Source organism: Rattus norvegicus, chromosome 17 (assembly GCF_021556685.1).
Source record: "Rattus norvegicus strain SHRSP/BbbUtx chromosome 17, alternate assembly SHRSP_T2T, whole genome shotgun sequence".
Lineage (NCBI taxonomy): Eukaryota > Metazoa > Chordata > Mammalia > Rodentia > Muridae > Rattus > Rattus norvegicus.
In genome coordinates this window covers 76,821,264-76,828,057 of record NC_141550.1, presented here as the reverse complement: position 1 = coordinate 76,828,057, position 6,794 = coordinate 76,821,264, and positions in this window count along the sequence as shown.

Below are 6,794 nucleotides of genomic sequence, written 5' to 3'. Positions count from 1 at the left end.
ATGGTGTCCTAGGAATTACAATGAACATCGGGTCAGATAGTTTTATATAAATATTAATTTAATTCTAAGAGAATATGGAACCAAAAAGATTTAGTGTTTAAGAACACTTGCAGAGGACCTAGGTTATGTTCCCAGGAAGCAAATAGCAGCGCATAATCATAGGTCACTAACAAGCTGTTTGGTCCTCCTCAGGCATCTTTCATGTCTCTGGTGCACATCCAAGCAAAACACTCATACATATTGAAATCATTCTTTTAAACTGTAAATATGTAGAAACTCTAATACAAATTAACTCTATTTGTCTCTGAAATTTATTTTATTTATGTTATATATTTCATCCCTATTTACTATGATTAGACCGATATTGTCTGTTAACTTTTAATGCAATCATATTTTTAAGCTGCCTGGAAGAATATAAAGACACATTCACCATGCCCTTCAAACTTTCAGCATAATTGCCTTTCTGTTTGTTTCCTTTTGCATTGCAAGAATCGTTTGTACAGCTTACTTCCACACAAGAGGATTTTGTCATGTTTGACAAGGTCAGACTAACTCAGTCCTTATTTCTGTCTGTCATTGGTTTTGCCTTCATATTTAGAGTGTAATTCTAATAAGTAGGAATTGCCAGTTTGAAATATTTTTCTTTTAAAACTTTGTAATGCCCCACTATTTTTAGGGTTCCCTTTTCCCCTCCAAGAAGGCACATTTTCCGATTATAATTAAGTGGTTTACTTATTTACAATACGTTGGCATTCTTTTGCAGGTTTAGAGGATTTTCTAATGAGTTTCACTTTAGCTAAAATTGTTTATATTTTGAGAACTATTAGTAAATAAATAGATAATATGTAATAAATATTGCAAATTATATTTCTTAATTTAAAATTATGTAATATTTAAATAAGTATAGAATACTTACAATAACATACTTATAACTTACTTGTTGTATACTTGCTTTTTTGCTATTTGAAAAGAGGAAATACTATATCTATCTGAAACAGTTCAACTTAATGTGCACTTTTAAGTGCTCAAATTTCTATTTAATAATTTCCAATTTATTAAACAAAAATATTGAATGGGCTTAAAAAGCATTCATTGTGTAATTTCGTATAAGCTAAACAATTTATCTTATGTCATGCCTTTTTAAAATGTATCATTTTCATATCAAATGCAAGCAACATTAGTTCACTTAGAAATTTCTATCCAGAACATAAATTTTAAAGATTTAAAAACATTTCAAAAGAATCCATAGAAACAGTACATAAAACACAAGCCTGAATTTTTCTCAGCATTAACTGACATTAAGTTTAATATTTGCTCTTTCGTGTCATCGTTACAAATCTCTGCCATGTTTGCCTGAAGCCATACATAAAATGCTTAATTAATAAAAATTCCGTAGCATTGCAATTTGAGGGGAATAAAAACAGCAAGAGACTGTGTGATAGAGGGATTTTTTTTCCTCCATCAGATTTCAGTTTCATTCTAGCCATTTTTTTTTTAATGGAGAACCACTAGGCCTTAGGTTGACGCCTGATTCCGAGTATTAATTACCCTCTGAGTCTGTCTCCTGGCTAATTACTGAAAGACTAAGCCAATAGAACACAGTCAACGTAACGAGTGTAACATTGGAGTCATCTAGCTTTTCCTAGATTTTTGTTGGTCCTTAGATGCCTGTTTGTCCTTCCTGGTAAGGAGGGGTGATATCCAATACATAGGTACCCTGGGATTACTCCAGTAGAGCAGAACTAAGAATCTGCAAAAGACTTCACTGTTATATTTAAACTCTCATATGATTGGAAAGCAGACATCGGTCTCAAACGCCTTGACTATGGAACAATCACAAGTGCAGAGCGTCAGTCAGCCAATGCAGCACTGGAAATCCTGACAGAAATCCATTCTCTTTTAAATTAGTCTGCTTGTACATCTGCTCTTAGTCTAATCCTACACATAAAGCAATTAACGTTAGACCTGCTCAGTCAAATCTGCCTTTTTTTTCTACCCATTTTAAATCTTGAGTTGTTCATAGACAATCTAGAGATCTTTTGAATATAGTTTTAAAACTGCTACTTTAAAATAACATTATAGATATTAGCACTCTATCAGATGTAGGAGTTAGACCCCTCTCCCCCAAAAAACCCCAAACAAACCAATTAAAAAATGGGGGACAGAGCTAAATGGAGAGTTCTCAACAGAGGAATCTCCAATTTAAGGCTGAGAAGCGCTTAAAGAAACAGTCAACATTCTTAATCATCAGGGAAATGTAAATCGAAATGACCCTGAGATTCCACTTACACCAATCAGAATGGCTAAGATAAGAATCTCAAGCGGGAGGGAATTTAAATAGGCAGCAGTGGGGATGGGGGAGCACCTCTAGAAAAATCCCAGAGACCTGGGATGTGAGAGACTACCAGAACTGAGTGAATGGCATTAGCCAAATGCCTTACAGTCAAGAGATAGAACCGGAAGAGTAGATAGACATGGCCCCCAATTTAGTCAGGGGTCCACTCACCAGTCTTCAAACATTTTAACCCATAATTGTTCCTATCTAAAGGAAACGCAGGGAATAAAATGAAGCAAAGACTGAAAGAAAGGCCACTCAGTTACCGGCCCAACTTGGGATCCAGCCCAGGAGCAGTCACCAAATCCTGACACTATTACTGAGGCCATATTGTGCTTACAGACAGGAGTCTGGCAAGGCCATCTTCTGAAAGGTTCTACCAGCAACTGACTGATACTAATGCAGATACAGCCAACCCTTGGATTGAAGTCCGAGACAAATAGGGAAGAGTTAAAGGAAGCACTGGAGGAGCTGAAGGGGACTGGAACCCATAGGGAGAACAGTGTCAACTAACCCCTGTTAGTTGAGTCCCTACACCTCAGAGCTCCCAGAGACTTAGCCAAAACCCAAGGAGTATACATGGGCTGGTCCTTGCCCCCAGGTATCTGTGTAGCAGACGACTACCTTGTATGGCCTCAGTGGGGGGAGGATACACTTAGTTTTGTGGAAACTTGATGCCCCAGAGAGGAGAGATGCTGGTGGGGACAAAGTGGTGCTGGGTAGGCAGGTTGGGGAGCACCCTCTGAGGATCCGGGCTAGGGGAAGGGGTGAAGAATTAGGGGAGGGGGGACGGGGAAGGGGGGCAAGTTTTGGAGTCCAAATAAATAAAATAATTTAATAGAAAAAATAAAGTAACATTTTATATCTTACATATTTTTGTTTACATGATTTTTTTCGACCCACACATACAAGCAAGCATGAATTTTAAAATCTAAGTCATAGTAAGGGAATGATGGAGAGTAATATCTACAAGCAAGGAATTACTGCCTCAGAGATTCCATTGTCAAGATTATATGTTCCTAAATTTCCACAAATCACAGGACATATGCGTTTTATGACCGTTGGATGTATTTGGAAACCTTTGATTGAAAAAGCTGCTGGTGGGCAACTCTTCTCAAATAACTATTTTCAAAGTGTGCATGGCTATACCCAGCTCTACAGATCGCGTAGTCATTCTCTAAAATAGCACAGAAGTCACTTCCAGAAGCTGGCTTCCCAAGCTCTAGCAATGGTCAAGCTTCCACTTAGGCAGGAAAGAAAATTGATGGAGAAAATTTTTGGTTTTTTGTTTCTATACATAATAGAAATGGTTCTGCAGTAAATAGAAGCATCAATCAGTCAATCAAAGACAAACAAACAAACAAACAAAAAAACCCCTCACTGTTACATGCCCTGAAGAAAATTCTCCCCTCCCCCAAATCTTTGCTTCCAGATATCATCCTGCTCCATTTTTTTTCAGGGCCTCAAGGATGGTACTGGCCATAATATTAATAGCTGCCTGAACATAGACGCTTCCCTGATGCATATGACTTTAATCTAGGCTTTGTACATATAGCCTTACATAAACCACTTTTAATTGAAAAATAATCTAAGCTTATGTTTATAAATATCAGAACCCCAGCTCAAATCCAAGGTTACCAACTTCAAAACACTTCTTTTCACCACATACAAGGAAATCATCTTATCGTATCTAGTATATGATTTCAACCCATACCAGGCTCTTGTCAGTATTGCCAACTCATGAAAATCTTCATCAATACAAAGCAAGATCTCAACAGACAGAGTGTAGGGCTAATAAAGTCTTAAGGCTCTCATGACAGCTTTGTTTAAACTATGAATCACCTAACGATTCTATTAGAGCTGGTCCAGCTACATTCAAAGGAAAAAAAAAAATCCCATCAGGTTTGACTGACATAGTGGCAATCTATACAATCTGCCTTGAAAAAAATCAGGACAGGGAATCAATAGGGCTTGGGTTAGGAATAGAACCTTTCAAGCTAAATAACCCGAAGTAAGATTATTACAATCTACCTGCTGTGTAAAAGTGGTCTGACATAGGCATGGGAGCTAAATCACACCAGCCTTTGTCTGAGAATTGTCAGAGACTTTGTTTTTAGTTATAACTTGATTCAAATACATGGGTCTTTTAAATGGAGAAAGTGCTAGATTTAGAAAAGTTTGCTCTACTTCCAAGATAGTACGTTCCAGATGGGCAAAAGCTTTGTCCAGATGGCACAATATGTGTTTTATATATTTTGGCATATGTGAAAAAATTTACTTGTTAACAAATTAAGTACAGAAAATAATTTCCAAATGTCACTGTGAGACAAAGCAAGTTATAATTGAGCTATTTTTTTTTAAGTTGGCAGAATGAAGAAAGGAGGGGAAAGAGAAAAGGACAGAGAAAAATAAATCTTAAAAAAAATAAATCTTAAAAAAAAAAGAGAAGGACAGAGAGAGCAGAAAGAGGGAAGAAATGAGAGGGGCCTGTGGAGAGCTATCTGGGACAACAATTTATGCTAGCATAGGTAAAAGAATTAGTTATATTAAAATTTTTTCCCTTACTCTATTAGGAAGTGTCTAAATATGTTTCATCTTCCTTCCTTCCTTCCTTCCTTCCTTCCTTCCCTCCCTCCCTCCTTTCTTCCTTCCTTCCCTCCCTCCCTCTTTTCCTTTCCTTCTTTCTCTTTCTTTCCTTCTTTTTCTTTCTTTCAGTCCTTCTTTCTCTCCGTTTTTGAAAAACGACATCAGCAAACCTGCAAGCTCAAACTCATTCACGAATTGTAGCAGAGTCCTGAATATAGAAGAGATATTCAAATTTCCACAAGGACGGCGAGGTTTCCTTGTGGTTTCTTTTTTAAGTTTAATATTCTGGTTGCAAACCCATGTTGAATTATCTGGATTATGCCATCAAGCAATTGTCTCAAATATATGTGATTAAAGACATTTAACAGTCTTTTGTAGGCCCTGAGACATAATTGGCTTAAAATATTGAAACAGAGTGAGGTTGATAAAGTAACCATTCTCATGGAGTTTAAGTTAATGTCATAAGTGCAAGGCTAATGGGTATTATTTCATGTCCCTTTAAATATCAACTTTCTCCTCTCTCGGCTTTCTTACTTAGCTACAGATAATTTCATGATTTTCTGAGTCCTAGCGTGTCTCAGACCTTTGTTGGTTCTACAAAAACAGACATATTTGTTGTTAATTATGTGTTGTTGTTTCTATCTCTAAAACATTCACCACTAATACCATGTTGCTATACCATGAATTTGCATTTCAGAGTATACTAAGTTTTCATGAATTCTTATATACAAGACACTCTTCATTAGCTTTGCGTAAACAATGTTTATGCTTCCTAACCAGCAAGATGAGGTCCCTCTTATTACTTCCCTGCTTGCAAGAAATCATCACTGTCAGAGCCTCAGAATTCTTCATGCACAGAAATGTCCAATGATTTTAATTAGCATTGAACTGATGTCATTTGGTGTGAAGTATCTTTTCCTGTCAATATTTGCTATCTGAATACGCAAAAACAGTCATTGCAATACTGCATTGCTGAAAGCTGCATAAATATTGTCAAGGACTTAAGAAACTTTTATTGCAAACGATTAAATTTCTAAACTTAAATTATGTAAACTACAAGAAACCTAATTTTCTACCTATAGTGCCTTAAGGCAGAGTGTATCCATATTCAAATATTCAATGACTTCAAAAGTAAACAAATATCTTTTACTTTTTCTCTTTTTCCAAGACCGATGTTTTGATTTTGTCTTTCTCTAACCATCTCTTGAGAGCTTATGTGGAAATTCTCGCAGGAGTGAGTAGTTATTCCTATACCATTAGTCGAAGAACCATTATCAAGAAAGGTCTTCATTGCAATCTATGAAGGACATCTGTTGGGGCAGTGATGGCAAGAACACTCCAGTCACCTTGCCAGCCATAGCAGTTGAATCAACCCAGCCATCAATGGGATGAAAGATATTCTGGTTAGTTACCCTTATATCTAAATGTTTTCTTATGTATGTCGTGGGAATGGAATCCAGAAATGTATGCATGCACCCATGCCCTGTTCTACCTCTTCAGCATTAATCTCTAAACTGGAAAGCATTGTTCAAAGTTCAAGGTGCTAGATGCAAATACATCATTTATAGGGAAGGAGGAGGAGGAGGAAAGAAATAGCTAAAAAAGAAAATAAAGAATGAAAGACTAAAAACTTTCTCCTCTTCCCTCCTTTTTATTTTTCTGTATTTTCTCCTCTCTCACCTTTCTTCCTCTCCCTTCTCCTCTCTTCCCCACATCTCTCCTTTTCCTTTCCTATAATTTTTTTTAATTGGTGAGGTTCCTTCCCCAAGACCAATCAAATATCACTAATGGCATCCTGCCAGACCAAACCATATTCCATTACTCACCATTCCAAGAGAGAATGTGGTCATCAGGCTAGAATCATTGATGAAGC